Source organism: Lagopus muta, chromosome 2, assembly GCF_023343835.1.
Source record: "Lagopus muta isolate bLagMut1 chromosome 2, bLagMut1 primary, whole genome shotgun sequence".
In the NCBI taxonomy this organism is placed as follows: domain Eukaryota; kingdom Metazoa; phylum Chordata; class Aves; order Galliformes; family Phasianidae; genus Lagopus; species Lagopus muta.
In genome coordinates, this window is record NC_064434.1 from 13,803,176 (window position 1) to 13,823,030 (window position 19,855).

The following is a 19,855-nucleotide window of genomic DNA, read 5'->3' on the forward strand; positions in this document are numbered from 1 at the left end:
ACTGATGAATACTTTCTGTGAAAATTACCAGAACTGATTGGTTCTAAGGAAAAGCAGAAGTTGCTTGCTAAATTCCATCTCAGAACAACTCCCCCAAACCATTAATTTTATCTTTTTTTTTTTTTTTTTTTTCTTTCCAGTGAGCCAAAACAAAGCAATTGCCAACATATTTTATGATTTCAGCAGTTTCACATTTTGTTATCCATGGAAGACCTTCAGGCTCTGTTAAAAGATGTAGCAAATAACTGCATGTGTTTACAAGAGCTAGGTTTATTTACTACAACTTTGGGACTTTTTTTGCATTTTTGAATGCTAGCAGAATTCCATTTAAACAGTTTTAATAAGCTGTCATATGTTTGATCACGTTGCAAATTTATTTTTTAAACCTTGTGTTTTGAAATGATTTCTGTATATTCTGTCCCATCTGCTCACATTAACTGTGTGATTTATTTGTGTAAACCAAGTATTTGGAGGTGTGGAAGAAGGTGGTGTAGGGGTAGAATGTATAGATTTATATTTATAGTTCTCTTAGGTTGTTCCTAATGGGACACTATTATGTTCAGGAAGGTATGCATAACAGTGGAGAGCTTGTATTAATGTTCTCATTTACATAATGTTTTTAATGAAATGGCTTAATTGGCCGAAGACTGTATCTGGTTAAAGAGATGGAATGACATCATGCAGATAAAACATGAAGATTGGAAAGACTTCTGTTTCAAAACATGAGCTGCATTCCAAGAAATTATGGAAAATATATACGAAGAATGTAAAGCTGCAACATTATATGGCCACCCAGGCACTCTGTCAATGTTGGTGTTCTAAAACCTGAATGGTTTATTCAGGGATGTCCTCTCTTTGGGAGCTGGTGCCAGACAGAACCTCTTTTGCTCCCTGGTCACATTTTTGAAGTGCTCTTAAATAACATTTCTATCAAACATTTGCTAATTGGCTGACAGATTTTTTCAGTTAAGTTGGGTACTTGTGGTGAATTTCACTGTGCAGTGTGTTTCACTCAGGAGTTCTTTGAGGTGCATGGAAGTGAAATGCTTACAGTAAAGCTGCTGCTCAACAAGAACTGCATGGTAGCTGTAATACTTTCAAAGAAAATGCTGAGACAGCAGTATCATTCAGTGTGACAGACCCTCTGGGCCTCTTTCTAAATGGGGATTAATAGTAATATTTCAGAATTTCTTTGCTTTTGCCAAGTTGTTGGAGTGCTGCTGTCTCACCACAAAATAGGTTTGACTGTTGTATTCTGGTGGGTAGATTGCAAAGAGAAAAGTTTTCAGTGAGTAATCTGGACTCTAAATAAGGTACTAACTTTAGTGGCAAACTCCTGGCATTCTCTGTGGGTCTGTATGAGCATCTATGGCGAGGAAAAAAACACCAAAGTGTTGTAATGTAAAGAGATTTCCTAAAATTGTTTCTGGAAAGCTTTACTTCCTTTCCTTGAGATAGTCTCCAGTTTAGGTTTAGGAAAAAATATGGCAATCTGGACTGTAAATAAGATGGAGTTTAAAAACCTGACAATTTGCTGTCGGCGTAACTTTGAAGAAGACATATGGCTATGGTCAGGCATCTCATATTAAGATCACTTAATGGCAAATTATAGAAACAGTGCAAAATTAGCTTTGAGAGAATGAATTTTCTCTGGAAATCGAGCTGAGATAGAGCCACAGCAAGGGAAAATATTGGAGATGAGGTATACAATAGAGTGTTAAATAATTTGCATGTTTTCACACTTATTTCTGTAGCATAAGCACTTGGTGCAGCTCAGTTTGCAAGGGGAAGCTGCAGAAGCACTCATCTGGCTTTGAAGCTCCTGGACAACAGAGCTTACCTCTGGGTTTGTGGGGACAGTGATCCTCCAATCTGCCCAGAGAATCGCAGCATTACAGATCGGTTGCTCTTCATGCTTGTCCTACTTGAACATTTGCATTCAATCCCTCTTTGTCCAGGGAAGGATGTAGGAACGTGGGGTGCCAGTGGGCAGTGTTCAGAAGGGGGGATTCTTTTACTGAGTTGGTGGCTAGTTAGAACAATACACTAAATTACTGTGTGGCATAATTACGTAGTCAGGAAGTGATTTTATGTAGTGTTCTCATTTCCTTTGTCACAGTGTAACTTCATTTTTTCCATTGAAAACTCTGATCTGTCAGAGTTCAGCACATATGAAATCACACTTTGAATATAAAGTTCATGTGTGCAAATTCACTGTAATGGTAAAAGTTCCTGTTTTTCACACAATCTGTAAAACTGCTAGTAAGAAGTTACATAATTAAAATATTTCTCCATCTGAAGTGGGTGAGTCTGTATCTTTATTAACATTTTTGTTAACAGTAAATGTCAAGTTGATATATAAAGCAGCATGTCCTTGCAAACAACCCTGATTTCTGGTAAACTGCATTTTTGCAAAGAAGGTTATTTATTTATTCAACTAGGATGGAATTCTGTATGAGGAAGAAAAGTAAGGCTCATGCTCTGGAGGCAGCATTTGCTTTAAGATGTAAGCAAAAGATGGTCTCCAAATTTGGGAAACTGTTGTCTATCGGCTTGGGGATTTCTGTTTTCTTCTCCTTTGCAGTTTTCTGACAGGCATGTTGCATGTTGCTCTGACATGAAAAGGAGAAGCTGGCAAATACTGGAAGGGAAGGCTTTTTGGTATGGGCAGGGAACTGTAGATCCTAGCAGCTCAGCGCCCGGCCAATCCCAGCTCTGGCAGATTCAGCATTGAGCTTGGCTGAGGGAAGGGATGGAAAGCCGTGCTCCTACCTGGAGCTGCAAGCTTGGAGGAGCAGGACCAGGGCAGGACAGCTCTGGCTGCTGATGGTAACACACCTTGCCTGGAACTGACACAGTTCCCTCTGCTTATGCTTCCTTGCTGGTGTCATGGAATGCACTCCTGCGTACCCTTGGCTGGTGAATGTGTGAGTGACCATTGGCTTTACTGAGAGGTTTTACCAGAAGCAATAGAGTACTTTTAAGTGTGTGTTTGGGCATTGGATGCTTGGAGTATTAGTTTTGAATCGTGTGTTTGAATGCCAACTAAGATTATGTAAAGTTTCATCAACAGATGTACTGCATAGCAAGGAGATTAGCTTTTTTACTTGTGAAATTTCTGAATGATCACAGAATGAGGTGGGCTGGAAGGAACCTTAAGAATCACCCCTGCCAGGGGCGAGGACGTCTCTCACTAGATCAGATTGAAGAGGGAACAGTTTTAAAATAAAAGAAAGAGGGGAGATTTAGGTTTAGATGTTAAGAAGAAATTCTTCACTCAGAGGGTGATAAAGCACTGCTGTGGGCTGCCTAGAGAACCTGTGAGTGCTCCATCCCCACAGGCTAGCTAGGTTGTGAGTGCTCCATCCCCACAGGCACTCAGTGCTAGGTTGGATGGGCCCTGGGCAGCCTGAGCTGCTGGGAGCAGCCAGCCCATGGCAGGGGTTGGGTGGTTTGGCTGTGAGGTCCTTTCCAACCCAACCATGCTATGATCCTGTGATCATAAAAATGTGCTATGCTATGATGTTTTACTTAATGTACTCTTACTATATACAGCACTTTATACTTTTAACGAATGTTTTTATAATAATACAGACATAGGACAGTTCAAATAAGGACAGCGTTTCTAAATGTTTCTAAGGGCATGGGTGTTTTCTTTTTTCCCATACCTGAATTGCAGAAACTCTTCTAAAAATGGGAATAAGGAGGTGACATAACAGAAAATGATGCTACTCAACTACTTGTGCTTTAATGGCATAGGTAGATGCTTTTCTGCTAATGGATGACACTGGTATGTGTTTGGCTATTTTAATTTATGGTACCTGGCAAACCGTTTCTTGATCTTGAGGTCGTTTGCCCATCATGTTCACAGTGTATACTGTCCTCCTGTTTTGTTTTGTTTTGTTTTTCTGATCTTATGCAGATTATGCAGATTGGGCCATTGAAGGGGAATAACTTGTGATGTGGGTGGACTGAAGATTAGTAAGGGGGAGGAGAAATAATTTGTGCTGTGAACTTTGCATGGTTGTGCACGTGATCTAAGCAGGCGGAGGTCTGTCTGTGTTTTGGTTTATAATGGAAAGTGCAAATAAGAGCTGTTGAGATCATCCACATTTTCATTTGCAGTGCAGTAAGAAGGCAGGGCTGGATTCTTTGGGGTGTGATTCTGTAGTTGGTAGTGATCTGAAATGGAGGTGTGGGCATCAAATACAGCTGTGCACTGTGGCCAGTATTGAAGACTTTGCTTTGGGTGTTTTCACTGGGGAAGATTCCACGGGCTTGTTTGTTGTAGATCATGCATCATTCATAAACCAGGGCTGTCCTCGCAGCAGAAGACCCCTTCAGTTTCTTCCCTAGTATGGGTCAGTGGTAAAGAGGTGAATATCCACTTAATTCATTTGCTGACATTTAAAGAAAACAGAACTAAAATCTAACTACATCTCGTCACAAACTTCAGTAGATAGCAGAATTTAAAATCAGTGCAGAAACATTAGTCTGTAATTTGAATTAAGCAGTTCAGGTTGAAGAAACCACAGTAATTTTATCTGGTCCATTCTTCTTTTTGCCCAAGTCTATGTAATAACAGTGTTTAAAATCCCTTTGAAAATGTCTTTGAAATGATCTTCGATATTTTGCAATGTAATCCTTTTCCATTTTTTTCAACTTCTTAACAGTTGACCCCCTTTCTTGCCCATATTGCATCACCTAAAACTCTGACCTGTTTTTTTGTTTGTTTTTTTGTTTTTTTTCTCCACATTTTAGCTTAAACCTTCACTATCAGTACCATGATGCACTGTAGAAACTTGTCTTTGGATTTTTGTTCTCCCTGCTCCTTTGTCTGAAAAAATGATACACAGTTTTCAAGCCAAATTTGCATCAGTATTTGTGAATATTAATGTTTTGAGTCTGAAATATCTCCAAATCTGATGATTGCAGTATTTTTAGCTCCCTGAAATTTTCTTTGTTTATCCTTCAGGGAAAGAGTTTCACTTTGCTGATGTTATACAAATACAGTTGGTTCATACTCAGTTTTTGAACAGGCGCTTCACGGTCAGTTTATTATTCAGGATGATTTAAAATCATGGTAGGATCAGACAAAATGGCAGGGCATGGTTACATACAAGCAGTTTCATAAATAGCTGTTACTGTGATGAAAGCAATATCTATAATAAGTGTTTCTGAAAGGTATAGATTAACATCAGTGTTTTGAGCTCATAATGAATTTAGCTATGTACTTTCGAAGAACTGAAGTTATATTTTTAGGTAAATGAGTCAGCATAAGGGATTAATGCTTCTAGGAGTTCTAATTTGGTATCTAACTGAGAGTAATGGCGTTCTGAATGAAGAGATGGCTTAAATATAGAACTGCATAGTACTGAGTACAAGGTGATATCAAAATCTAGAAATAAGTATTAGAAAGTAAGTTACGTGGTGGGGTATTGCACCTTTTTAAAAATAGTTGAAATCAACACAGCAAATTTCCATAATGCTGGGTTTATATGTTAGCACTGAAGTGTTTTCTTGTGAGTTGCAACTAAAAAAGGCATGCTATTTATGTATCACTTCATACCCTTCCTCATTAATTCCTCATTAGTGTAGAGGAAGTCAGAGTCCAAGACTTCACTTAAAGAGGAAAAGAAGATAAGGTGAATGCTGACTTGAAAATGCAGTATTACTGGAAGTGATCAAATATGAAGGCTTGTATGGCTATCTGAGAACCACACTGCAGTTCTCATGGCTAGGAGCATGAATGTGCTTATGTACAGCAAACATTTTGTTGCACTTCATCCGCAATGAATGGAAGAGAGATTGTACAATAACTCGAGCATGGCTACTGCAGAGAAACTGTATTTACTGCAGCATGGCTAATTTCTGAACAATTTCACAATAATGCTTTTGTTAGCAGAGATCACTGTATTTTGAGTTGGACTTGAGTGATTTTCAAGGTTGCTGACATTGTGCAGTTAAACTGAAATACAACTAGTAATTTTTTTTTCTTAAAAAGAGAAATAGGACGTTATTGTTCTTTTGAAGTTGAATAATACATTTAACATTGTTACAACTTGCAGCTGTTTTCATTCTTAGCAGTAGAGCTGCACTATGATTTTTAATCTTTTTAGAATGCAGTTTCCTTTGCTAATTTGATACAATTCCTTTTCAGAGATGCAAACAAAAAGATCTGATGTATACATGAGCGCACCCAGCTGTTCGATTTGCACCTACAGTTGGGATACTGGGGAAGAAAAATATTCTGGGAAGTTGTTATGCAAATGCCAGACTAAGCGTCCCACTTTATTTCACAATTACCATCTAGAGTATTACCACAACAAATAGCCTTTTCTAATGAGAATGAGGTTTAACCAGCTGTAAAATTGATAATCAGTCATGCTATTTCAGAAACTGCAGTGTGAGTGGTTTTTGCATTGTAAAGAAAGTTAACTCCTGAGAGCACTGAATGTACCTGGAATGTTGTTTTTAAATTACCAAAGAGAAATTTTATACACTCAGTTCTGTTTTGTTTCCACTGAATGAGAGATGAAGTTTCTTCTAGGGAGGGAGATGAAAAGCATTATTATGTGTCTACCCGTGTCTACTGGAAGGATTGTCATCAGTTGGAAGAAGTGAAGTAACTTTGGATGCTCAGCCTGCATTGTGTTATATCTGTATTTTTGAAAGCTTTTAATATAGCTGTATGTGTATATTTTGCCATTTCCCAGATGCAAGTTAGCTTAAAATATCGCTAAATGATGAAAAGCTGTCTAATTCTTAAGATTGCTAAGATTAGAAAAACTGTAGTAGAACTGTAAAAACTGTAGAACTACATTATTCCATGCAGGGCTGATGTTAAGTCCTTTCTTTAAACTTATAACCTGTGTTATAGCAAGAGCACTTGATGTGGCTGATGTTTGAACCGCCATTTTCTCTTGTTTGAGGTAAACTGCAGGTAAACTGCCCTGCTGTTTGTAATCTGGTTTCTCTCAGTCCCTTGTTGAAACTCTTCTCCTTTTCCTTGGGCATTTTTGAGTTTGACACCAAATGTCCTCTTTTGTCCAGAGCATGTAACACTGGTGCTGAAGGACAGTTTCTGTCTTATTTCCTTGTAATTACTTGTCAGAAGTAAAGCAGCTTCTGTACGAATTATGAAACAGTTGCCCAAAGTAATAACATGACAGTGAATGACTAGGCTGGAAACCAGATTGAATCAAGAGCCTGTCTAGCTTAATACCCTGTGTCAGGCAGTAGCCAATTGCTGGAAATGCCTAGGGGAGAGTGTTACAAAAAGAAACCTTTTTTGTTATAATCTCTCAGCCTCTGGAGGCAGCACACAGCTCGGAACTCCCCAGGAAGAATGGGATGCTTTTCTGTCTGGTAGTTCTTGCAGCTCTATCTCCTTTGGATCAAATAGCCTTCAGACTGATATGAATTTCTTGACACATCCCATGACAATGTTCCACCTTTATTCCATAAGATGTGGAAAAAAAAAAAATCTTCCTTCTGTGTTGAATTTCTTGTATGCTAGGTTAGTTTGCCTTCCATCTTCCTGTTAACTGGGATCCAAACAGCAAATGATTTTAATATGAGTCACCACATATGTAAGAGACCAGATTTAAGGTGACTGCCTTTGATCCTGCCTGCTATTGCCAATTTGTGCTTATCCATCTCTTATCTTAGATCTGGCAGCTGTACAAAACAAAACCAAGCCAAGATTTTCCACAGACAGGCCCTCATCCCTGATCAGTAACACTATGACAGTGCAACTCCTGATGTAGCACTGTTTCACAAAATTTCTTTTCAGCTTTTCTAACAGAAGCATCTAGCCAAATAATTTTGTGGTGTTTCTGAGGACATACAGGCACCTTGCTAGTAGTTGAGCTCTGATTGAAACTTCTGTGCAAAATGCAATGGAAGTATCCAACCCAGAATAGACTAGGAAGCCAGGCCTGTGCAGGGCTGCTGGTCCAGGCTGCTGACTTGCTTTTAAGCAGGTTCAATTAGATGATGATGTTTAGGAGTGAAGTTTTGAAGATCTCCAAGTACAGACTCTCCATGATCTCTGTGCAATGCTTTTCAATGTTTGGCTACTCCTGGTGGTGGAAAAAGTGTTTCTGTGTAGCTGAGTGCTATTTGCTATGTGGCAGCTTGCATCTGCTGCCTTTTGTGATAGAATGCAGTCAGATTGATGGGACACAATTTGATTGTGGTCTGTTTTTTCAGCTGTCTTTTTCTTTGTGTGTCTGGAAGTTGCTCTCAGGGAGATTACCTTCATAACTGCTCTGGGGCCTGAAGTTAGTGGAAATTCAGGCCTGTCGTTCTGCAGATTGTGTTTCATGCCCTTCTTGAAGATGGGCCTAACACTTGCTGTTTTGCTCAAGGGCTGTGAGTGTTTGAAGGTGGTAGAGCAGCCTGGAAATGATTCCAATGTGCTCCTTCTACTCCCTCGGATGCATCTCTTCAGTATCACTGGAATAAAGCTGTCTCAGGAGACTGCAGCAAAGAAGCCATCAGGTGGCCTGGGCTTTTCTATGACTTCTATTGCTATGTCATCAATTGCACTGAGAAAGCATGTCTTTATTGACTTACTTCTGCTGCTGATTTACTCACAGAAGTCTTCCATACCACCCTTCATATCCTTTCATTGCCAAGATGTAAATGTCTCTGATCATGGATATGCTTTTATTCATGTATATTGCGGTTTTCCAGTGGCAGCATGACTAAATACTTCCAGGTTTAAGAGAAATAGGTTTAATAGGAGACATTCCAGTATTTAGCTGCAGGCATAGGAATCTGCAAATTGATTCATAATGCGGAGTATATAGCAAGATCCACTGAAAGGGGGGATTATGGCTAGATAAACTGGTCAGAAGTCAAGAGCCAGTATTTCCTCTGTTTGTGGTTGACTAGGGGTAGAAACGTCAATTTTATACTGTATTCTTTTGTTAGCAGCTTCTAAAACAAGGCTCAACACTCACTCAGAAGTTACAGTCTTTTAAAACTTACCTTAAAAATCTTAGGATTTTAGTGACTAAACAAGCAATCATTCTTCCATTACTACATTAGTTCATTGATAAAGCAGTTGGAAAAATCCCTCAAATGAAATTACCTGACCTTTTCCGTGTCCCTTTGGACCTCCTCCTCTTCCAGCTAAGGTCAAAAGCTTTACCAGATCTTATTCCCAGCTTTGGGGCTTAACTGATTGCAGTGTGAAAGTCCTAAATGATCCCCTAGGTGAAATATGTGATTAATACTGATTTATATGCAGAAGAAACTTTCTGCTTCGGGACATGAAAAATGAGTAATTACAGTAGTAAATAACACTAGATTCTCACTTCATCAAGCTTTCTGAAGTTAATCCCTTGCAATCTGTAGAGAGGAAGTCACTGTCAACCACCCTTCTATGCTACTGTTATGCTTTCTTTTTTTATTATTATTTATTGTTATTTTCCCCAGTAAAGGATTTATTTATTTAACAACTATCATTTGCTAAATGAGAAATTTTTTTGAACCCATTGTATAACAACTGATCTTAATGGTGCCATTCTGCCTGTATTCAAGTCAAACAGAATTGTAGAATCAGGGATTAATTCAGATTTGATTTCATGAGGTACTCTGGGTTTATCCCTTGCTCAAAGCCAGTTATGTGGTTTTTTCCCCCTTTTTTTCTTCTCATTTTATTTTTGTTAGTATTTCAGGAATGGGAAGATTCTTCAAATGATTTCAGATGACAAAGGAAGAGGTATTCTTCCAGTTCTAGGGAAAAAAACACAGAAGGTCAAACAATTCTGGTGGTACTTAGTGTGCAATCCAGTATGTTCCTTTCTGTTGCTAGAGGTGGGAGCTAGCAGCCTCCTAAATATCTTCTTGTTATGGAAGTTGGTAACCAACTTCTTCAGATTTCAAATCAAGATAAAACCTGGTCGTCATGGATATTACAAAGGATGGAAGATGGTCTTGTCAAACCCTAAACGTGTTTGAGTTTCAGCAGAAGCAATCTCCAAAAGTTCCCGTTCCACTGTAAAATATACAATGTTTTACAATAGTTCCAACGCAGGAACTGGAATTTGAATGATTTTTTTAAAAAATGCATTTAAATGTATTTTAATACTTATGTGTAAGCTTATTTTATGGAAAAATGTGTTATCTTTTTGAGAGACAATTAATAATAAATTTTATTGCAATCTAGAGTCATCGGTGAGGTTTGCTTCTGGAGTAGGGCACATGTTGAACTGTGGAGCAGGATGCTGCAGTGTGCTTGTTTCACACTCCACAAATGAAGCTGATTGTATGTATGAAAGGGGAGTTATGCTATGTGAAGATGCAGTTTAACTAAAGAAAGCTGCAAGCCTTTTTTAGAAGGATTGCATAAGAATGGTTTTTTGAGTTCAATACCTTTTTAAAAGCCTGGGAAACAAACAAACAAACAAACAAGGTTTATATTAGCTATCATTGTGAACAGATATAAATACTTCTAAGAATGTCAGTTTGTTTTAAAAACTAGGTATTCATGTAATATAATTAAATAATAAAATATAATTAAATAATCTGAAAGGATTTGTAAATCATTTCATCTACTTCTAGTCTATTTCTGTGAAAGACATTTTTTAGAACTGCTTAACTTTTTTGGATTAAGATAATGATCTCCTCACCAATCTGTAATGCGTGTACATTATTGGGAAAAAAGATTGGTTTTCCATGTGTTGATAATCTTTCATAGAATGACAGAATCACAGGATGGCCTGGGTTGAAAAGGACCACAGTGATCATCTAGTTTCAACTAGATGCTATGTGCAGGGTCACCAAGCACCAGACCAGGCTGCCCAGAGCCACATCCAGCCTGGCCTCGTATACCTCCAATGCCTTTAGCTTTAGTTGTTTGAGATCTTGATGATTGGTATAATTAAATTATATGCTTATTTTGTTTAAATTCCATAAATTTTCTTCCAGTATCATTAGGTAGCTACTTATTCAAAGTCAGCCTTTAGCCAAGTGTGTTGCTGTGCATTCTACTAGATGATAGAACAAACATAATTTAAGGTTGAACAAGGTCTTTTGACTCATCAATGTTTAAAATAATTTTTCTCCCTTTTTTCCCCTGTGTCTGTTTACACAATATTGCATTTTTCATGCTGTCTCTTACCTTTCTCCCAGCTGTCATTTTTACACTTATTTCCTTTCTAGTTTTCCTTTACAAAACGCATCCATGTGTTGTTGTATGAGTACCTAAATGGTAGAACTTTGTGTTTTGTCTCTTTTTTTTGACTTGAATTGTTTCTTTCCTGTTTTTTTTTGCTAGCAAATGGGTCAGAGTATCCTGGTGCCTGATGGATTGGTCTGGACACCTTGAGCTTTTTAAAAATATAAGTAAATAATCAATCTGTGGCAATAAGTCTTCTGCCTTTTTTCCATACTGCAATAGAATTCTTTACTCCAATGTTAGATGCGATTTTGATTGCTTCACTTCTCTGTATCACTTTAAGTGGAATTCTGGGTTCGTGGAATTGTATTTTAAGATATAAGTAGAGCTGCTTAGAATGCACTGCTGGCATCAAATTCGAGGTTAGGCAGGAGGTAACATGAGAGGTGCACTTATTGGGTTGGAAATGTTCTAAATACTTGCTGATATTTTTAGTACAGAGAGATTTTGTAACTGTTCTGTATCATTGATTGGGGGAAAAAAGTCCTTTTATTTCTTGCAGTTAATTGTACTTTCAGAGGAGGAGGCTGCCAGATGCTGTCTTGATTTTTTACTTTCTGGTCTCATTTTTTGTGATTCCAATTACTGTGAGACTTTAACAGCTTTCATTATGGACTCTTAAGTATCTTAGTTGTCAGATTGGTTCCTACATCTTCTTTATCCACAACTCCTAAGCAGATTAGTGAAAAATATAATATATGGTGTAATACATATAAAATATATTTATCCAAAAATAAGCCCACAGTGAAATTGAGGGATAGATGGCTGTGGTTGTGTAAGGTGCAGTGGCTTGTTGCTGAAACTGACTTCGCAGACGGGGCTGCCTGAGGGTAAGGAAAGAGAAACATTTTCATGATGGAGAAGCAGAGCCCTTATTTAGTATGAAACAAGGATGGCCTTGTGGTCAAAACAGGTTTTTAAGAATATGCTGTACATCTGTCTCCTGCCTCCACAGCAGATGAGCTCTGACCTTTTGTCTGTATTCCTGTTATTACCTCTGACTCCTGCAGCTGTAGCCTGTGAAAGTTCTGCTTTCTGGGGGGAAGAAATGAATAAGAAGCTGTGCTTTCTGTTGGAATTTTATGGGCAGTAGGTAATTCCACTTCTTTAGGGGGGCAGAGGAGCAGTTCCAGGCACAGGTTTGTTTTCTGTGCATTGGTAGTTTACTTGCAAATCTAATATTCACGCTATTTTCCCCAATTGCTTGAAAAATCTCCTGAAGTGATGCATAAATGGTTTGCAGCAGGAGTTAACAAGCAAAATCACCATGCTGCCTTTATTCTCTTGTTAAGAAGCTAAGCTTGCTATTAAAGGCTTTAGAGAATTCAAATTAATACGAAATTATCTCTGGTGTTATTTTAAGAGGTTTGCAGTTCTTGGCTTCAGTGCACTTTTTTTTTTTTCTTTTTTTTTTTTTTTGGAGGCAATAAGGATTGTAAAATCAAAGTGAACTAAAGAACCTGGAAATGTACAGTGACTTCTGATAAAGGAGATTGTGCTGAACTGTTGAATTTTCCACGGCTACAGAGCTAACTAGCAAGGCATGCAGGACCCGTTTTGTTTTGCAAAGGTTTATGGAGAAAATGGAAAATAGCTGATTTGGCAGAGAAACAAGTAATGAATTTTACAGTTACATTTGGGAGGAAAGCAAACTGTTAATGCATTGTTTAATTAAAATGGATGATGGCAAGATTAATTTGCTGTACATTTAGTGACAGCTGCCAGTTTACTATGCTTTCTCAGTCCACTGGCCTAAGGTCCCACTTTTGGGCATTTCTTCAGTTCTGCTCTGAAGAGTTCCCAGGCAGGCTTGGAAGGGCTGTCAGCAGTCTCCAATAGAGTCTTTATCACAGAGGCAGACTCAGTGGTGGAACTACTGCAACAAATGCTGGGCTAACCTGCTCGTCTCCCGTGAAGCAAATTTCTCAGCTTCATTGGTTCGGTATATGATGTCAGTTCGTCGCTGCGGCTGTTCAGGGGTTTTGTCCTAGTCTGTAACCTGAATCTTTGCTTGAAATTCAGCCAATTTCTTATGCTGTTTCTGGAGATGTGGGAAAACATCCATCATTATTGTTCACAACGGCTTTTAATGTTTTGAACAGAATTGTCATGTCTTTTTTAAAGCAGATCTTTTTTAAGACTAAAATCTTTGGTTTCCACAGTGTTCCCATGTGTGCATTGCCTGTCACTTTCCTGCTGTTGTTATCCTCTTCTTGGTTCTCCTCCAACTTGTCTTCTGCTGTTTTTATAGGGATTCACAAAGTTGGATGCAATACACTGGCTTAGGCTGTACTACTACATACAGAACATGAGTCCTCTGTGAGGTTTTGCACAGTGAACCTCCTGTTTATACAGCCTGGATTGGAATTCTGATCCCCTATAACTCTGTCTTTTCCTGTTATCTTCCTGTTTAATTATTCCTGTTTTCACGTTGTATACATTCAGTTCATTTCAAAAACATCTGATGGTGTAGTTTTTTGTGCTCATCCCTTGAGTTGATTCCTTTATTGTTACTTCTTTCTTCATTTTAAGATAATTTAAAATACAGTACAAAGCACATGCTTGGAATTCTGAGCTTGGTGTCATGTGTTGATTTTATTTGCTTTTAACAGATAAGTTACTCATTCTGATGCTTTATAATGATAATGAAAAGATTCCCCAGAGTTTTAACGGGGCAAACCCAGATGAATTTATTTGACACACTTTTCCAAATCTTATACCACACTCCTAATAATTACATTTCAGATATTTTCTCCATCATTTCCTGTACCATATAGTTTTGCTAATGAGAGTGGTGAATCTTCTCTCTTACTCCTGTGTTAAGATGCTTTGCTTTATCGTGTATTCTGTCAGAACTTGATTATATTACACTGTTTTATTTTTATGAGAAACAGGAAAAAAAGCTTGCAACCTTAATCTCACATATTAATCTTCTGGGTTCAATGCAGGTTTATAGTTTGGGAAGATCCCCCATCTCCTGCCTTTTAAGGATAATTGTTTTGATTGCCTTTTTGCTTCGTGTTTATTCTTTCATTGGTCTGTAAGGATGCAGCCATTTTTGGTCTGTTGTCATCCTGTCTTTATAATTAAACAGTTTGACATCACAGCATAAAACCATTACAGTGTGCATGTAGGAGGTAGCACGTGGTGACAACCAGTGAGAGGTTCACTGTACAATGAAGAAAGATCTACATCTATTCAATTACAGACTGTGTTTATTTTGTGCTTTAGTACTTATTCCATACTGTACGGAAATTGCACGTTAAAACCTGCTGTTAAATATTTATGTATTTATTTGTGGGCAACTGCATTCAGGTTTCTGAAGTGCATGTACTCAATACTGTCAAAACTGAAATCTGTTATTTAATGTAGAACTGTTGAAGAACTTGGAGAAAAGCAAACTTCTGCACATAAAACACTGGCTTTATTATCATGACATGAAGTATTCCTTCACACACTGATTAATCTTAAATAATATAACAATGAATTACAGTGTATTCTAATGATCACTAGAGTAGAATAAGCTGGGGAAAAACAGTATGCTTGCCTTGCGTATGAGCTGTCAGTTCTTTTTCCTATTGTATGCTGTTACTGAGTAACCAAAGGTGCCATCTGCGATACGGAAAGAAATAATCGCTTAGGAAAGACAAGAATTATTTAAGGGTCCATTTGTCATATAGAAGAATATAGCAGGTATTTAATCCTGGTGAAGAGTCATTAGATGGTCAGTTCATGTGTGCAGAGATTAAGGAAGCAGTGCTTTAAAAAGCACATAGGTCAAATTAGAAAAATGTGGTCTGAAGTTACATACTTTTCTGTCCTTTCTTCCTACTGCAGCATAGTTTATTAAAATTTATTTGAGGACTCGGGCAGCTGACAAAAAGGAAAGAGAGTTTCTTACATGTAATGCTTTAGTGAACTTTGCTGGTTTTCCAGAGTTATGAGTTGCTGCCTGTGGGTGCTAAGGAAGCGTTTTGTGCTTAGTTTTTGGCCTTGAGTTGTTTCTACTTTTTTTTCCTCAGCATAAAGTTAAGGAGTAAATGGAAGTAGCTTAAGCTGTTCTGGCATCCTGTGGAATGTACATGTGTGCATCACCTTTAGACAGGTTCAAATAAGTATTTTAGTTTTGAAAATGAGAATCAGCATGGAATGGTTTAATTCTGCGAGGGCTTTGGTGGGTTTGCTGTGAATTAACATTGAGCTGGTTATTTAGAAGCCAACATTAATTCTCCCTGCTATAACCTCGTTTGTCACAAATAAAAAAACTTAAACATCTAATAGTTTTAATATCTCCTAAGATTTTTTATTTTTATTTTTTTTTTAAGAAAAAAAAGTTAATTCAGGCATTGTCACAGTAGGAGTTGCACTGTTTGGCTTTCTCAGTCAGCGTTGTCCCCAGAGATTTCTGGTGCCAGAGTGGTTGGGACCCCGTCTCTCTTGATGTAGGACGGTGGTGCAAAAATATCTAATGTGGACTTTTCTCTTGGAAAACAGTCCTGAGAGAGTGTCTCAGCCTGTTTGCCAAGAGCAAAAGCCTTTTAATGGAATGGTGTGGGCAGAGCTGTCTTTGCCAACAGTGTGTTTGTTTGGAAGTTGCTATTTTGGGCCTGTTTAGCTTCTGAACCTTTTGTAATAACAGAAAGAGGAAGTGAACAGTGAAATCACTTTAATAACATATTTCCTGGTTCAAGTGACTTTATCTGTGAGGCCTAGACAGAGGAGATGTCATTTCCTGGATTGTTTATCTTCAGTTTGAGGGGTCCATTTGACTATGTAGTCTTTGGATCCATCTTTTTAATTTGTAGGGCAATCTTAGAGTCAAGTAATGTAAACTGGGCCTTTTAATGAAAATCTAAAGCTTTAAGGAACCACTTTCTGACAAAATGCTAATGTACAAGGCACTTTCATAAAGCATATGCTGATGAGAATTTGAGATCTACCTTAAAAACATGTTCATGAAAAGGAGACAGAACTAATAAAAAAAATAGCTACAAATACGGTTCTCAGTTTTTATAGCCCTCAAAAAAAAACAAAAAAACTTTGGAATTGGAGCGACTTAGGGAATAAACAGTGACATCTGAAATGTCACAGCTCAGTTTAACTTGGAAGTTATGGTTGCTTTGGACCTTGTAATCCAGTTTCACTAAAACGTCTGTTGCGGTTGATAACTTAATTCTTTTCCCTTACTTTGTGCATAAGATATAAATAGAACACACTAGCAGTGTTTTGTTTAAGCAAGCTTTAAAACAGCTTTGCACGAAAAGCATTAAAATATCAGTTGATCTCCCCTTCTCCCCCCCACTTCCTCCTCCCCCCCCCCCCCCCCAAAAAAAATATGCCTCATTAGTTTGTGATAAAATTGAGTGCTTTTACATCTTTTCCCTTAAAATGCATACCTAATTGTAAGTGGCTATTAAAATTCTGTTTCAATAGCAACAAAAAAAGAATGGCAAAAGACTGACAAATAAGGTAGTTGACTGTGGAGGACAAAATAGAGTAAGAATGTGCTCGGAGCTCTAGAGAACTAGTTTTTCCTATGGAATTTGTGCATATGAGACCTGTAATTCACCATCAAAGTATACTGTAGACCTACTGTGAAACTTTTAATTACTTTAAGGGGTGCTAGAGAGTAACAAAGGCCCTCATTTTGATACTTTAAGTTGTACGCTACAGTCTCATTAATGCTGTTACATTGCAAATATATTAATGGAAATATGAATTTAAGACATATGTATTTAGAGCCATGTGTTGCTGGTTAGAATCAGGACTTCACTGTGCTAGGTAAAACTGTAGAACATGGCCTGCGTGTATTCCATTGTGTCATTCAATGCTGTCCTTTCCTACATGTTGCGAGGCAAAGAGGTGTGTTTCTGCTGCCATGCTCTGCTACATCTGCTAGAATGACAAGTCCTTTTTTGGAAGCCGGTGCTTGCTAGAGTTTGGAATTACGTATTCTATCACGTGATTTTTGCAGGAAGTCTTAACTCAGAGTACTTTCCGTTGGGGAATGTCCAGGTCATTGGACAACCCAAGCATTGACTAATCCACAAGTACTTAACAACTTCAGTAGTTTGTTTTAGATTTATTGTATCGTCCACAAAAACTTCATCAAATTTAATAGTAGGTGCTGAGTTTTCAGTCTGTCTGAAAGGAGAGTATGATGTCCTAGGCCGTCACTCCTTTCTCCTTGATAGGTCTTTCAGGAACGTTTAAAATCAAGACTCAAGTAATGGCTTTAATTAAAGTAATTCACAATTGATACTGTGTATTATTCATTGCCTTCTCTTTGGGCTTAGTAACACTATATTTCTTTTCGAAAGGAAGTTCTGAAAAGTGACGTAAAACAATACAAAACAGTTTAAAAGGTGAATCCTTTGCCTGGGGTTGTTCCTCCTTGGATGCGTTTCCTCACATGTCCTCTCTGTCCAGTTCTGCAGCCTTTTGTGGCCCCTCTGAATGAGGCCAGCACAGCCCTGTGGTGTGTCAGACACTCCCCCTAATTTGGTTTGTTTGTTTGTTTTGTTTGCAGGGTGCAGCAGGTGGTTAATGAAGTTGCTAAAAGTTGCTGGCCCCAGTATCGAGCCCCAGGGTATACCGCTAGTGACTGGCCTCCAGCTGGACTTTGGCCATTGATCAAAATCTTCCAGGCCTAGTCTCTCAGCCAGTTTTCAGTCCTCTCACCACCCACTTGTGTAACCTGTGCTTCATCAGCTTGTTTATGAGAACATTGTGGAAGACAATGACAAATGTCTTACTGAAGTTGAGATAAACAACAACTGTTCTTCTCTCATCCACCAAGCTAGTTGCCTCATTGTAGAGCGCTGTCAGCCTGGCCAACGTGATTGCCCCTTCATAAATCCATGCTGACTAATCCTAGTCACCTTCTTGTCCTTCACGTGTTTGGAAATGGTTTTCAGGAGGATTCCCATTTCCTGGGAATTACGGTGAGGTTATCCAGCCTTTAGATCCCAAAATCTTCCTCGCCCTAATTGAAGACAGATATCTTCCATAGTTCAGTAGCCTCTCTTCATTGCCATTACCTTTTCAAAGGCCCCTGCATGGGGCCTTTGAAATGCATGGCCAGCTCTTTCAGCACTTGCAGGTGCATCCCATCACAGATGTACCTGCGTGAGTCCAGTTTGTTCAGGCATTCCTGTCATGGAGGACTGGGTCTTGGCACTTGGTCCTCACCAAGGGAAGTCTTTCTGACTTCAGTCTTCCCACTTCCTCTGGTACAAGGTACCTAAGATTCCTGAAGGCTGATCTTACTAGCAAAGATTGAAGCAAAGAATGCCTTGAGTGCCTTTGTCTTTTGTTTACCTTTTGTTACCAGCTTGCCCTGCTCTTTTCAGCAGCAGGCCCACGTCTTCCGAGTCTTCTGCTGTTGATGTACTTGTGGAACCCTTTCTTGTTGCCTTTTTCAAACTTTTCCAACTCATCTGCAGATCAGCCTTGAGTTTCCTAATGTGGCCTTACACCTTGGGATGTCAGCTTCATCCTCCCAATATCCTGCCCTTGTTCCTGCCTCATGTACACTTCTATTTCATGTCTGAGTGTAGTTGGGAGTTCCTTACTCATCTGTACAGGCCTCCTGCTTCCTTTGGTTGATTTCCTAATTGTTAAGATGGACCTTTTGTGAGCTTTTGCCTTCAAAGCAACTTGAAGCCTTGAAGTTTTATGTTTCGTGCAATATTTTAGTACATCTGCAAGTCTGATTTTCTAGATTTATGTCAAATACAATAAATGAAATTCTCTTGGGAACCTCAAAGGTGATCCTAGTGAGATGCTAATGATATTTTCGTATGAATTTAAGCAGAGGAAAGGCAAGCTTGTAGTCTCTGACCTTTAGTCGTCTGTATAGGAAATCACACAAATATATCTGTCCTGTAATTTCTTGAGCAAGCCTTGTTTTCCATGCGTGGTCTGGTGTCTGCTACTGATATTTTCCAAAATACTTCCTTTGCTGGAGGCAGAAATAACTAATTAAAAAAAAAAAAAAAAAAGTACTGCAATTCCATCTCTCAATATTGAAAATGTGCTTAACTATGAATGTTTTTTTGTGGTGAAACTGAGAAGTGACATTTCAACAAATGAGGTCATCTTATTTGTATATGTAACATATTCTATACTGCCCGGCATTCAGAACGTGTTTTATAATCTCAGGCCCTGTCTTTAAGTCTATCCCAGTAGGTATATTATTAGAATAACTGTAATAATGAGATTTGAACCAGAAGTGATCACTTGCCAGGCATATTTAGAAAACAAAAAAGAGGATTGTTAGCTGTGGCCTTATTTACATGCGTGAGGTACTAAGAAGGCTGAAAGGCTGTTGGCTGCTTATTAATTAATAAGCACGATGTCGTCTCTAACTAAAATCTCTGCGCCCTGCTGAGGTTCAAAAACCTTAAAAACGAGCTCAAGATTTTCTTAGAGCAGTGAACAAGTAATAATGTGGGTAATGCAAATGTCAAGTTTTCAAATACACAGGAAAAATGTAAAGTGGAGAAAAAAATGAGACAGTTTGATTGAACAGAGAATATTAAGTCTGTGTTTAAGCAGAAAGAGTACTACTGGTTAAGATTAAAAGTGTTACTCCAGCTTAAGTCTCTGCCACTAAGGGATTGTGATGTATCTGTAATGTTTCTAAGCCAACTTGGAGCCAGT

General features: G+C 38.3%; 1 protein-coding gene across 3 annotated transcripts in view; it reads left to right on the top strand.

Annotated features, from left to right (window-relative positions):
- Positions 1-19,855, top strand: part of ROCK2 (Rho associated coiled-coil containing protein kinase 2) — a 93,382-nt gene that overhangs the window by 17,283 nt on the left and 56,244 nt on the right. The window lies entirely within an intron of this gene.